Raw genomic sequence first — 13,584 nt, 5'->3', positions numbered from 1 at the left:
CTTACCCCGCTGACAGATTTGTGTATTTCTAGATGACAACACAACCGTGCCGCTAATGAAGGTGCAGCCAGTGTTGACGATGAGTAATATGAGATGCATCTACTTACTTTTTTAATGCAGGAGGTAATGAATGTTTGATCAAGGGTAATAAATGTTTGATCTATATATGATGAGGAGGTAATGAAAAAGCTTTTCTGTATTATATCCCATGCAGGATCATCTTTTATGAATGTGCTCGTGCTGATGAAATCGCTTTGATTCGAAATTAGAGAAAAACAAGCCAGTGTTTAGCAGAGGGGTTACATATATTCTCCTGTTGCCGCTGCTGGATCGCAGTGATGTGAGTGATATGATAATTTCTCACTTTTCATATATAATGTGGCGATTATATTGTTGTTCATAACCGCTGATGTGGGGCTGATTGGGTTTGTTTTTCTCCTTATTAAAGCCAGAGTGGAGGAGCAGAATTGATGAATATTCTATGAGAGCCTTTGTTTTGTTTGGCTTTTTTTTTTCTTTTTTTTTTTTTCCATATGCAACAGCCTTGCTCCATTTTCCTTTGCAGCCTCCCCACCACTTTGGAACAAAAAAGGCTTGTTTCTTCGTATTTCTTCATTATAGATGATCAAAATAGGAACACAAAAATAACCATCTCAGTTTAACTCTCTGGTCTTTTTTTATTTATTACCAGCAGTTGCATCACTCATTTTCGACATTTGTTCATGCACTGGGATGCTGATAGCAGGACCTGGCAGATGTAAGTCCTAAGCTGGCAGTTCTGACTTTGGACAGTGTGTGAGTGATGAAAGCAATCAAGCCAACAGTCACCCTGACATGTCACTCTGGAGCTGTTTACTGCCGGCTCCAGCGATGCCCTTCTCTAACTTACACTGAAGTGGCCAATACCATTAGCACCTCTGGTGAGGTGGCCAGGTAAGCTACTCTGCTGCTGCTGCTGCTGCAACAACACAGCACTCACAATGAGAGGCACTTAGCATTGTGCTACTTGATTATAGTGAATCTGAGGCTGACACATGCTGACGTTCATGCCAGTTATGTTTGGCGTGATTTAATCAAGCTCTGAGGCATTTATTTTACCCTTTTGGTGAGCAGGTGAAAACATTTTCATTCACATTAGGCATCAGTCAGCAAGTCACTCCATCTAAAAATGGGGTGTGGCTTATTATGGAGTGATGATATAATCTGATATAATCTGCATGAATATAAAATAGCATTACAGTCGAATGCATTACAACCTGCAGTGCTTCTCATATTCAGCAATGTCTTCAGGTGTTCTTAACTGTCACAGACACCAAAGCATAAATTCCAACAAAGACAACAGTCATGTTTCGCTAAAGTTAAAAGTATATTCTAATTTAATGCGCTCTCACACTTTCTTGAGCACAGTCCCGCTTAGTAAATGGGTCACAAACCCAACCAACCAAAAAAATCAGAACAAAGTCACTGAAAAAGCACAAGGACAGCAGGACAGAACATCACACAGTATAGAAAATATAAATGCTTTTATGTGTTTAATACAGGGTGGCACAGCTGATGATGATCTTTGAGCCAGAGAATCAGAGATCATGTCCATGTGTCAGCAACTATTCACTAAGCTGAAGTGCCCTCAGCCAATGCCCTGCACCCTGCAGGGATGCTGCTGTGCATCTGGCAGTGACCTCTGAGCTCACGGTCGGCCAAAAACAAAACTGCCTGGCACAGAAATCATTGAATACCCCGTTGTACTAGAGTTGTGTCAAGATAATACATTGTGGTGGTGTCTCTATTTCAGCATTTATTTGATAAAATATCAGAGAATTGTGAGAAGTTACCTTCACATGTTCCCATAATGCTGACCTGTGGAAAAAAAAAGAAAAGAAAGAAACATTTGCTTTACAATCAAAAAATCTGGAAAAACAAAGAATCCTGACACTTGAGAAGCCAAACCAAGTGAATCTCTTAAGCAAAGCCTAAATAAAAATGTGCAGAATTACCAGTCACCAGTCTTCCTCCTAAAGTTGAAAATTGTCATGGCAAGGTCTGAAGCACACACACTGAAAAAATATGATAAAAATAGACAGAGTGGGAAAAAAAGAGACAAGAAAGGCCGGGGTGAGCTGCTCAAAAGTCTCTAAAACAGAACAGATGAGGGGGGTTTGGAGAGTATTGGGAAGGACTTGAAGTGTAGGACCTTCAAATGACACTGCAAAAAGTGTGCTGCAAAGCTGTCGTTGGCAGTGTCATCGTTCATGTGCGGTGGCGTGTTAGCGCTTTGTTGCGTGGCTCTTGTGCACTTCATTGTGTCTCTTCCATGTGTGCATGAATGAGAAACAACTCTGAAGTGAGTATGCTGTGCACTGCTGCGAGTGTGTTTTGGAAGTATTATACGTGTGTCTGTTTTTGTGCATGTGTGCGTGCGTGGCTGTAGGATTAATGCTCCTATCCCCCTGCGGTAATCCATCTCCCACCCTGCCACTTTCCATTCAAATCATGCCTAGCGTGGGGAAATGTGCCACCCGTCAGCCCCCTCGCTCAGACTGAGCTCTCGTGGCATCTAAGGGCACTTCACATGCTGTTGTTTGAGCTTGGCCGGGTCCTTCTCCCAGTCCTCTTCATCTCTCTCACACACACACACACACACACACATATTCATTACCTCTAAATGAGCTGTGAGTCATATTGTTGAGGGATGTTAATCCAAAGCAGGTCTGAACTCCAGCACAGATGAAATTTGAATTAGACATTTCTGAAAACACACTCTAAGACAATGAAATAATTTAGATGATGCCTTCATTACAGCACATCCTCGTGTTGAGTTAAAATGGGTATTCAGCAGGTATTTGAACAGGTTTGGACCGAAATTACTCTGCCTGAAATTAGATTGGCCTTCAATCAATCAGAGCCACGACTAAAATTTTAAAATATAGAGTTGCTCCTTGTCATCTACACCAGCAGTCATAGTTCATTAATTGGTGCAGCTTCCAGATGCCTGCCTCAATCTCAGTAAACTGTTTCCAGACTAATAAGCAGTATAGCTAGTGATGATAGAAACATTCAAATCTTTTACTGAAGTGAAAATAGCAATACCACAGCGTAAAAAAATACTTGTCAAATACTAGTTCTGCATTCAAAATTGTATTAAAAGCACAAAAGTACTGGCATCATGAATACTTAAAATAGCTGACAAAAAGTAAAAGAATCCTATATTATGTACTCCAGGATTATAATTATTGTGTACATCACTTTGTTGCAACTCTTAAAGTTGGAGCTAATAGCTTAATCTATAATAATACACCAGAATTTATTTGTTGATTTACATTTTGTATTAATAAGCTAAATCTTAAATACAAAGTATAAAGTACAAGTACCTAAAAATTGTGCTTAAGTATACTGTACTCGAGTAAATGTACTTACTTATTTTCCATCACTAACAAAAACTTCCCTTAAAGTTTAAGCTAGCTTTTGCGACGCTAACTAGCAATAGTTTTATGGAAAGAAAAAAAATAAATTGTGCTTACAGCAGTAGAAGTAGCTGCTGTTGGCATGGAGCAGTAATAGTAGGCTAGTAGCAGTACTAGTCGCAATAGTCGTAGGAGTAGTAGTACTGGTGTTAGCATAAGCTTTTTTGGGTTTTTTTTTTTTGGCTGTTTCCTCTCACAAGCTAGCCTAAATTTCACAGGCAGTTTTTGCTAATGCCAAAGGTGAAATATAACTAAGTACATTTACTCAAGGACAGTAAACTTAAGTAGCATTTTTTTCGAGGCATTACTAACACTTACAGTAATAGCAATAGGCTACAGTGGAGGTAAAAGTAGTCGTAGTATATCAGTAGAAACAGTGAAGGTGCCGGGATAAGCGAATGAAAGCATCACACGTGAGCAAACTGCATATAATTGATTTTAGTAAATGTTTGGCGTTGACCCTGTCAATTAAATCAATTTCTAGCCCTAAAATCCTATAAAATGAAACCAATTCAGGAGATTCTCCCCGGGGAACCAGAGACAAGGCCTTAATACCAGAGTTACCTGCCCTCACTGCGTGTGTGTGTATATGTGTAGAGGGGGAGGGCTTTACATGTAACACCAGCAATATTTCAGTATTAAATATTGATTAGATCTTAAAGAAGGATCCCTCTGAGGTTTGGTTTACTATCACAACCTCAAGCAGCCACTTGAGCTTTCGTGTGAGCCTCCACGGTGTCCTTCAGCTCAGCTTATGGATGATGTCTGCCTTCTCCTTCCTAACGGGAGCACACCACACCTGAACTTACAGCTCATTACATTTCCTTCTGCCAGGGTCACGGGCTGCATAAATCTCTGTTACTCAGTTAGTATCTACAACCCGCCCTTTGTGTTGCTTGTGTTGCTAATGTTATCATCCCTTTGTTAGCAGTCAACTCAAATTTGACCTCAAATGAAACTCTTCCTTTCAGCGTTGTCTTTGCGTCAAGGAAAAGTGCTATATACTATACTATATGGTCAAAAATAAAGCCTCAATACTTAATAATTAGTTGGTTTTATGGATTTGGCATAAGAACAATATTAGTGCTTGTTTTGGTGTTCTCTGATAAAGACAAAATTTAATTGTGATTCCACATGACTACAATTGATATATGAGGCATCCATAATAAGATTCCCATCAAAAATTGCCTAAAATTTTTCTTAAGTGCAGTACTTCGTAATTGTGCTATTTTCTAGCACTGCTGTTTAACATCATAATATACAGCAAATTTAATAACATAAAATTTAAATTGACATGCTACTTTGTTGGAATATTCCTGGCAAGGATTTAACATCTGATGATGTGTACTTTACTTATTATCGGACAAATTCATCAAAGACAAATTGAGACAGTGTGCTATTGGCTCATTTACAGTTAATTAATACAAATGAATTGCAACAGTATAGCCAATAAAGTCTTTTAGTGAGGTGCGCTGAACATGCAAACTGTAAAAATTTGTCTGCGGGCAAACATAGACTTCAACATATGAAGAGAACTAAGTTTCCAACAATAAATGAATATTTAGTTGGGTTTTGATTCCTCTACTGCAATCACATTGACAGAAAAATCTTGTGCATCCAATATTATTATAATATAAATTTTGCAAAATTGGCCTGATGTAACCTGAGAATAAAATAATTAATCAATTCGTTGATAGGAAGAAAATTAATCAGAAGCTGTAGTGTTCTGTAAAATTCCAAATATTCTCAGGCTTCAGCTTCTCCAAGGTGAATATTTTCTGCCCTTCTCATCATTAGAAGCTGTTAGAAGAAGCAGTTAGATTGGTTTAGAAAATAACCAATGGTTACATCTCACAGTGTTTATCATCCTATCAGCCATTCCTATAGGTTTGTTCAAATGATAACTTATGTTATTCAGCAACAAAACTCTGTCAGTGAATTTTAAAGTTCTCATCAGATTTCCTCTGATGTAATTTATTAAATCATTAGGATTCTCTCTATCCAGATTATAATCTTCGCTCTTTGTGGGGTCGAACACACTCTCTCCCTGGTTGCTCCCCTCCAGGGATCCTACGTCTGTTCAAAGGGCTGAAGTGCTCAATCCTGGGCCTGGAGGAACTCTAAATGACTGGTATTGAATCAATTAGCTGCCTAATTGGGCTGAGATAAAGACTCCATTTCCTTATCAACAGCCTCACCAGCCATTACAGATGGCACTGGGGATCTCCCAGTGGATGTGCCAGTAGGTCATAGTGAGGCTGCTGATGGTTTCTGGCAATCTCCCTGTAATTCAGTAAAAAGGAGGAAGTACACACTGTAAAACATCATATAGGAATTTGGTGGTTTCAACTTCATCCTTAACTTAAATATACTGTATATGTTTTACTAACCTCAGGTCAGTTCACCTTAAAACTTCAAGTTCTTATTAACAGACCACTTATAAGCTCTTATAATTCGACTTGAAGTGATGAGTTGAATGAATCAGCTGATCAAATTAAGTTTCTGAAGAAATATGACCAGGATATTGTCAGATGTCCCAGCTTCCACTGATTGAAACAATCATCAGAAATCATTTTTTAAAACATTTTTAATCAGTTTAAAACATTTTACAGTGTAGAAATGTGGAACCAGTGAAGAAACACAAGACGACAGAAACTGGATTGGTTTCTTCATTTGACCTCATTCAGTTTGTCTGGAGGACAGGTGGTCTGGAGGACAGGTGGTCTGAAGGACAATGTCCGCTCTAGATTTTCTGCCGAGCACACCTCTGTGCTCGGCAGAAAATCCTCCTTTTTTGTGTTGTTATGTTAAGCTCATTCTGATTAAAAACCTCAGCCGTAATATCCTTTGTGCTGCTTGGGTGGATTACGTTACCATTTACTTGATTGTACAGTGGAACCTCCCACAGCAATACCAGCATGTAAGGACACATCTGTTACCCTGCGTCCCCTGGAAAGGTGTGTAGATTGAGTTTTGCTAACATTTGAACAAATGTGCAGAAAACGGGGTTCTACAATCCTCACAAGGACAGAGGCGAAGTGATAATCTGAAGCCCTGTGGACTGAATGTCATTTGCTGATCAAAATGACACATTTTATGTGGGTCTCAATTAAACTGCATTCACTACAGACCTGATACGTCCTTCAGCCAGGGCTTATGCCATCATATGCATCATTACACAGTAGAACCTCCCACAAAGCAATGCATTATTAGCCTGGCTAATGACACACTGGCGCCACTAATCTGCTAATACCTGCCGTTTTAGGCGTGTTTTTACCATCAGTTTTCCAGAGGCTCGCTGAGCTTTGCCCTTGTTTCGGCAACTGACGGCAGAAGCGTTGAAACCTTGGTGAGTGAACGATGGGGAACAGCTGTCGTTCCCCACAGGAGCAGTAACCTCACCACCTGTTGGCAGTCAGCCCCAAGACCTGTTTCTGTTTCCTAACCACAGCTCTTCAGTGTTAGGAGTGGCAGAAAAATGGATGGATGGCAGTGGACTTGCAATAAGTTCATCCATTCATGCTGCAAGTGAAAGTAAATTCTTTTTCCCCCTCGCATGATGTACATCATCCATCATGTACAGCAAATGTAACAGCACAGCCGACAGCTGGTTAGTTTGGTTAGCTTAGCTACTGAACAGAAATGTTTTAGTAAAAAAGAATGAAAAGGATTTCTTCAAGACTTCTTTGTCGCTTCGCTGCAGCAGTGAAACTCCCCATCTTGCTGAAGATTAGATGAGAGGATTGATATCACTCCCATGTGTGGTCGTTAGATATTAAGCTACTCCTAGCAGCCAATTAGCTTAGGTTAGCACAAAGACTGGAAACAAAGAAAAACAGCTAGCCCTTGAGCACCCCGAAACCTCCTTGGCATACTATGTCTCCTTTGTTTGATTTTTATATAAGAGCATAGGCTGCAAACATATGCCTGGTAGAAAACGAATAGGCCTAACTATTGCTTTAAGCCACAACACTGCCACATTTGGCAGCTTGGCTGAGCTGGCCTCAGCAGGGAGAACTAGAAATTTAAAAAAAATGTACCACAACAAAAGGGAGAGCACACACTCGATCAGGGCAGACATCTCAATTCAGTCAAAACAGAAGCACATACCATAAAATTAAGTTTAAAACAAATTAGAGGCGGCTGCTGGAGGAACAATTGTCTCTTGTTATTGTTGCTCAGTGTGTGTGTGTGTGTGTGTGTGTGTCTTCTACTCATTGTCTTATTCAAATTTGTGTCAGATTTGACTTCAGATCTGAATCAACATGAGCAGTCCTTCAATTAAATGATTATGTGCCACAATTTGGAATTACACATAAATGGTTGTGCTGTGATTGAAGCCTTGGCTTGCTGCTCACTTAGAGTAGGTTGCTTTCATCCTGACGCAGTTCACTTGGTTGCAGCTCCTCAAATTGAGTCAGTTAGCTGTGGCTGTCATTTGAGCTTAGAGAACATCTCTGATGCACTGTTCTCCTCCCATAATTGCAAGCAAACTGTGTTGCATGTTGCACACCTGCCTCATGAACTTGCGTCAGTCCTGGTGGGGGGGTTCGCAGTTTGCTGCCAGTCTAAACTCTGTGAAATCCCTGCTCTGTTCTCAGCAAAGTCTCCGGGTTCGTTCTCGGCTTATTTTCAAAGTGCACAAGGTTCTCTTTGAATACAGATGACACAATTAATACTGAAATCTGAGAGGGATTACTTTAATATGTCAAGAGACGTCTGAAATTAGAATGGTGTGACGCAGATACTATTCCCCATGCCAGAAATGGATTTAAGTAAAGATTATTATGTAATCGTAAAATACGCCCAGAGGACTGCGTGTCACAGGTTACCTGCAGGATTCAGTCAGTGAATTGGAGATATGGGTGCAGCTTTGTTTGTTTGTGTGTGTGTGTGTTTGCTCATGTCTTTAATTGCAAAATCTGGAGGCGTGTGTTCCTCTTTTTACTCCTCACAATAGGGAAGATGTGTGAATATCTGCAGGAAGCCACAAGCACATCTTACTTACACTGTATGCTTTTCTTTTAGCTCTTGTCTTTCTCAGTTTAGTCAAAGCCCACGTATTGCACTGGATTTAGAATTGGTGGCCAGAGATACAGACAGATGGGTGTTCACCTCCCTGCCTGCTCCACCAGCCATGGCACAAATGTCACGACTCAGAGGGCCTTCGGTTGCCTCAGTACCACAGAGAAATCATACTGGCACGGATGAATAGATTTAATTCAAATGGGAGCGCAGTGCTATTCATGCATTCGCAGACCCTGACTTCATTAAAGCTCCACTTCTTTCTGGGGTCACGAGGAGGAATGTCAGAGGCAGGGTGTGACATGATAATGAAGGTTATGAAGAGTTAATGCACTTTCTACATTAGTGGACTTCCTTTGATTACAAAATCAGTCATTTAAAAGTTGGGAGCTGGAGTTCTTGAAGTTGTAATGCTTAAGATTTCCGGGTTGATTTGGTGACACCCGTGCCTACCACGGTAACAGTAAGCACGGGTGATCTGGTATGTCTGTTTACACGCCAGCCAGATTATCACAATTCATTTCAAAAAAGAAGCCAGTCAATAAATGTTCCTCTTAGGCCCTCTTTGAACAAACGTGATCTGATTTAACTGCACAACAGGACCCAGGGAGACGCAGGTTAAAGAACAGTTTTTATGCCAGAGCCATAACCACACTGAACACAGCAACAACTTGAATATTTTGTAAATATTCACTGTGCAGTATTGATGAACCATGCAATACCTACAGAATGTGAATACTTCGTTTGTTTAATGTTTTTGGTTTTTTAATTTTTACTTTATAGTGTCAGATACAGCTTTTTATTGTTTTTTAATGTTTCTCTTGCACCTTCAGGATTGCATTTAAATCTCATTGTACTTTGTACAGTGACAATAAGGACATTCTTTTCTGTTCTATTTAATAAAGTTGGTTACCCTGTCAAGGAGTTGGAGGTGTGCAGCTGGAAAAAAGGCCAAAATTGATCTTTATCATGTTTCGTAGATGCACAGTCACATTGCTTTTTCTGTAATCTCTTCACAATAACAGTCGCCCCATGTTTCACCGATTGTATGCTTTTAATTTGAAGCTGCAGAAGTAGGATGTCCCATTATTAGCACCAGCAATAATTTAATACAGCTGTAACATGGTGCAAAGAGAATATTGATGGAGAAAGAAAACATTCATGCCTTATTTTCTGTGAATGCACAAAAGCATGTGAAGGCTAATTGAGTCCAGCACAGGAGTGGAGCCACTAACTATGAAAAATTGTGATTTAAAGATACTGTTAACTGTTGTTAGCCTTAAAAATGTTCGTGAAAATCTTAAGCATTATAACGTTTACAAATATTTCAGATGGCTTATAACCTCAGCAATATTCCGTTATGTGTGTTGCCTTAATCTCTTTTTTGGAAGACTAGTTGTCATTTTTCAAAAGGCACATGTCATTTTTGACAGTGTCATTGCATTACACAGAAGATATAAAGGATGCCTTTCTCCCTTTGCCAGTGCAGAGCTGACTGTCAAAGCAGCATTGATTGTATCAACATGCAATTAAATGGTAATTCGGTGATGCAGCGTTATTGTGGGAAGCACTGCATGAGCAGGCCCTTTAATTATCCCTGATTGTGATTATAACCTTGCATATTGACGTTGTGCATCTTCATCTTTATGTACATTGTTTTCCCAACTTTCCATGAATCAAGACAATGGTGGAACTGCAGTGTATACTTACAGAAACGCCTCCCAAGTGTGGAGGTCAGAGCTGACTTTCTCTGCTGTGATTACTGAGGAGTTGTACAGTAGTTAGTGTAGGATGTGAGACGACGTGTTGGTGATTTACCGTGTCTTTACTCTTTCTTCAAGGACAGAGTCATGAAGTAGGGCTACGTCAGCCATCTCTGCTGCTGCTGCTGCTGCTCCACTCTTATCCACATTTCCTCAGCATCATGCTGGTGTTTTCAGCAGATAGGAGGGTCACAGGGCAGCCGTGCACAGGGAATGTCAATAGAAGGTTGCCATATTGCTATCAAATTGCATTCATCCCTCTGCTTTCAATTGTCATGATGCTGCTTTTAAACAAATACGTTTCATTCCAGTCAGCCAAATGTGATTTATGTTGCAATCTCTTCCTCTCCCAGATTGAGGTCGCAGTTTAAGGACGGGACCTGTCACTTAGCCGATGACACAAGTGTTTACGTCAAAACACCCCACATGCCTTCACTGCATCTCCCTGCTGCCGGCGGACTCGCTGTGGAAGCAGAGTCGCAGCAAGATTGTTGTCTAGTAAGGCTTACCGTGGATGCCACACTGTGTCAGGGACTTGGGTGTAATGGATTTAAATTGAACTGTTGAATTTCGAGTTGGTAGAGAGGCAGAGACGGAAAGTGGGGAAGGAGGAGGAGGAGGAGGAGGAAGGCCGTAGAGACGGAGAGAAGAGGGAGCAACAGAAATAGTCTGAGCTTAAAAAAAGACAGAGGGGTGGAGAGAGACAGACACAGTCAAGCAAAGAGACAATGAGCCGCAGATAGAGGAGAGGAGGGAGTGGGGGGAGTCGCGCTGAAAGCCCTCACCATCTGTGATGAGGAGCTGGAAGAGCAGTAATTGTTCCTGAGAGGTGTGTGGGGGCTGTTCGCAGCACGGAGATATGGATGAGCCGCGCTGCTAGCTGCCATGCCGGTGGCACACCACAGTGTCAGGCCTGTCTTAACGCACAGGTGAGGGCCAGCAGGGACACTAACCTTCTATGTGGGCTCTCATTAATGTTGATGTCAGTGATGACCTTCTCAGCCCTCCTCCTCCCCTTATACACACACACACACACATGCATACCTCATGCTATAAGGAGGAGCAAGTCAGGTGCATCTGCATCTTTCTCACAGTGGTGAAAGTCCACCTCTTTCATGCTGGACAGCTTCCAGTGATGATTTGATTTATTTTGACCAGAATAGTTTATTTATGGGTGGCTCAGCAGTCGCCTCAGAGGTGTGAATGGGAGTGTGTGTGTGTGTGTGTGTGTCTGGCTGTTTGTCCATGTCGTTGTGAACAGGCATGGATGCTTTACTGAATGGGTCTACAGGGCGCGAGTCAGTGCCTCAGTTTGCCTCTGTTAACGTTTCTTGTTGGAAAGACAAAGAGCTCAGTTAAAAGTCCTGACATCACATTTGTCAATAAAATTAGGCCGGATTACATGCATGCCTCATTTCCCATGAATCCCTTGTACGTGAAGGCAATTTGAATCCAGCACGGGTGGTGAGCTACATCTCTAACAGTGAAAACTACTACGGTATATATGTACAGTTAATTAGTGAATGTAAATAAATGTAAATCAGATATGGAGAGTGAAATCAATGGCCCTCATTTTGTTTATCTCGTGTATGTGCATGAGGAAGCGGCGATGCAATGCAATACACAGTCCTGCCAATAGTTTCACAATATTCCACTGATCTACAGGTGGCGCTAACAAGCCAACAAGGGCGTGGAAGAGGACTGCAATACCTGAAAAATCTCCTTTGCAAATGTTTCATCACATCACATCTGTTGAATTGTTAGACCTCAAGCATACATATGATGCTCCCTTCAAGGATTATAACTTTATTATTCAAAAAAGTAGCAGACAGTATTATGCATTGCCAGCAGGATTTCTGTAATATTATTACATTTGGTATGTACTGTACGTATATTTAGTAGCAACTCATTGCCACTCAACCTAGCCGTCTGAAAACAAACCTGTTGTTGTTGTTGTTAGCCATCCCATCATCCCAACCCCGTCTGGGTTGACTGTTGACCAATCAGAAGCTGTGTTTCTGACTGAGAGCCTACAACAGGCTATACACCCTGGGCTATACAATATGGTCATCTACTGAATTTGTAAATACAAATAAACTTGAGTGTTGATTACCTGCTACATACTTCATCATACTTTTGCTGCTAATTAGCAAACATTAGCTTGCAACATTAGCTTGTTATTGAGGCTGCAGTAACAGCTCATCAAAGCACAGTAACGTTAATAGCTTTTACCTGTATCTCAGGCTTTCTTTGATGGTTTTCTGTAATATCTTTTGCACTGGGCTGTACTGTTTTGTGTAATAAGTGCAGAGTCGTATCAGGATGCTAAATGAGTTGTTTTGCATCTCAAATTTTAGTATCCTGCTCCTATGTAGGAAGAAAGTGCTTTTATATGTCTGTGCCCAGGGGCAGCTTGTCTCATAGTCCATCCATGTGATGGGAATAATTATTTAAAAAAAGGGATGAATGAATGAGTTTATTTCCCTGTGTCATTTCAGAGAACATGAAAGTCATCACTCAGTAATTCTAGAATAAATAGCGGAGTAAGTCTTCAAAGTGGTTATTAATGTGTCAACAAAACACTTACATCGCTTAGTCATTTGTTTTAATTGTGTGGTAGCAGCCATTCTGGAGGATGCCCCTTTTAGGAACAAAATTCCTTAAATACACACAATAAAATATTTATATGCAGGCTGTCTCATACCCAGGGTAAGACATGAAAGTATTAACCAAAAAGTGACTTCCACTGCAGTCCTCTGTGGAAAATGGATAATAATGCTGAAGTTATTAATGCTGTGTATGATAAGTGGATAGTGAGAGCTTCAGGAGGATCCTTGGGCTCTCGCCGTTGTGAAAAGCCACTGAGACGACTCAGAGGCGGCCATGGCTCTCTGTAGGTGCGCCCTCGGCCGAGCAGGGCCCGTTAATCAGTCCTCAGGGTTACATCAATGATGTCAGCACGGTGGCCACAATACATCACACTGAACAGCCGAGAGACGCTTCCCTCCCTGTTGAACTCAGCACAGGTCCTGCACAGGGTCTCCGGAGAGAGAATCCTCCACCTGGAGTGTTTACCTGCATGTCTGTGAGTGAGTTTTCCTAAATATAAGAAGATATATGAGACGGCAAATATACAAACATATAAGAGACGGCCGCTACAATAAGGACATTTTTTATCAGGGAAAATTAGATGTTTGGGGATTAAAATTAACTCATCTAAGTTGCTTAAGCAACAGAACAAATACAGCAAAAATGATCCAACATTTTAAACTGTACATTTTTAAAAGAACATTTTTTGATAATATTAATGTAGTGTCAAAAGTAAGATTACTCTT

The 13,584-nt window shown here is 40.8% G+C and overlaps 1 protein-coding gene and 1 long non-coding RNA gene across 5 annotated transcripts in view; one reads left to right on the top strand and one right to left on the bottom strand.

Annotated features, from left to right (window-relative positions):
• Nucleotides 1-13,584, top strand: part of slc8a3 (solute carrier family 8 member 3) — a 102,641-nt gene that overhangs the window by 71,872 nt on the left and 17,185 nt on the right. The gene's annotated exons all lie outside the window — the stretch shown is intronic.
• Nucleotides 525-3,058, bottom strand: LOC124071966. The gene is made up of 4 exons (XR_006845425.1): nt 2,657-3,058; nt 1,995-2,054; nt 1,833-1,857; nt 525-1,713 (listed from the first exon to the last, which is right to left on the bottom strand). It is a non-coding gene; the product is annotated as an uncharacterized LOC124071966 (long non-coding RNA).

Source organism: Scatophagus argus, chromosome 15, assembly GCF_020382885.2.
Source record: "Scatophagus argus isolate fScaArg1 chromosome 15, fScaArg1.pri, whole genome shotgun sequence".
Classification (NCBI taxonomy): Eukaryota; Metazoa; Chordata; class Actinopteri; family Scatophagidae; genus Scatophagus; species Scatophagus argus.
The sequence above is the reverse complement of the archived record's forward strand: the minus strand, read 5'-3'. Positions and strand labels throughout refer to the sequence as shown.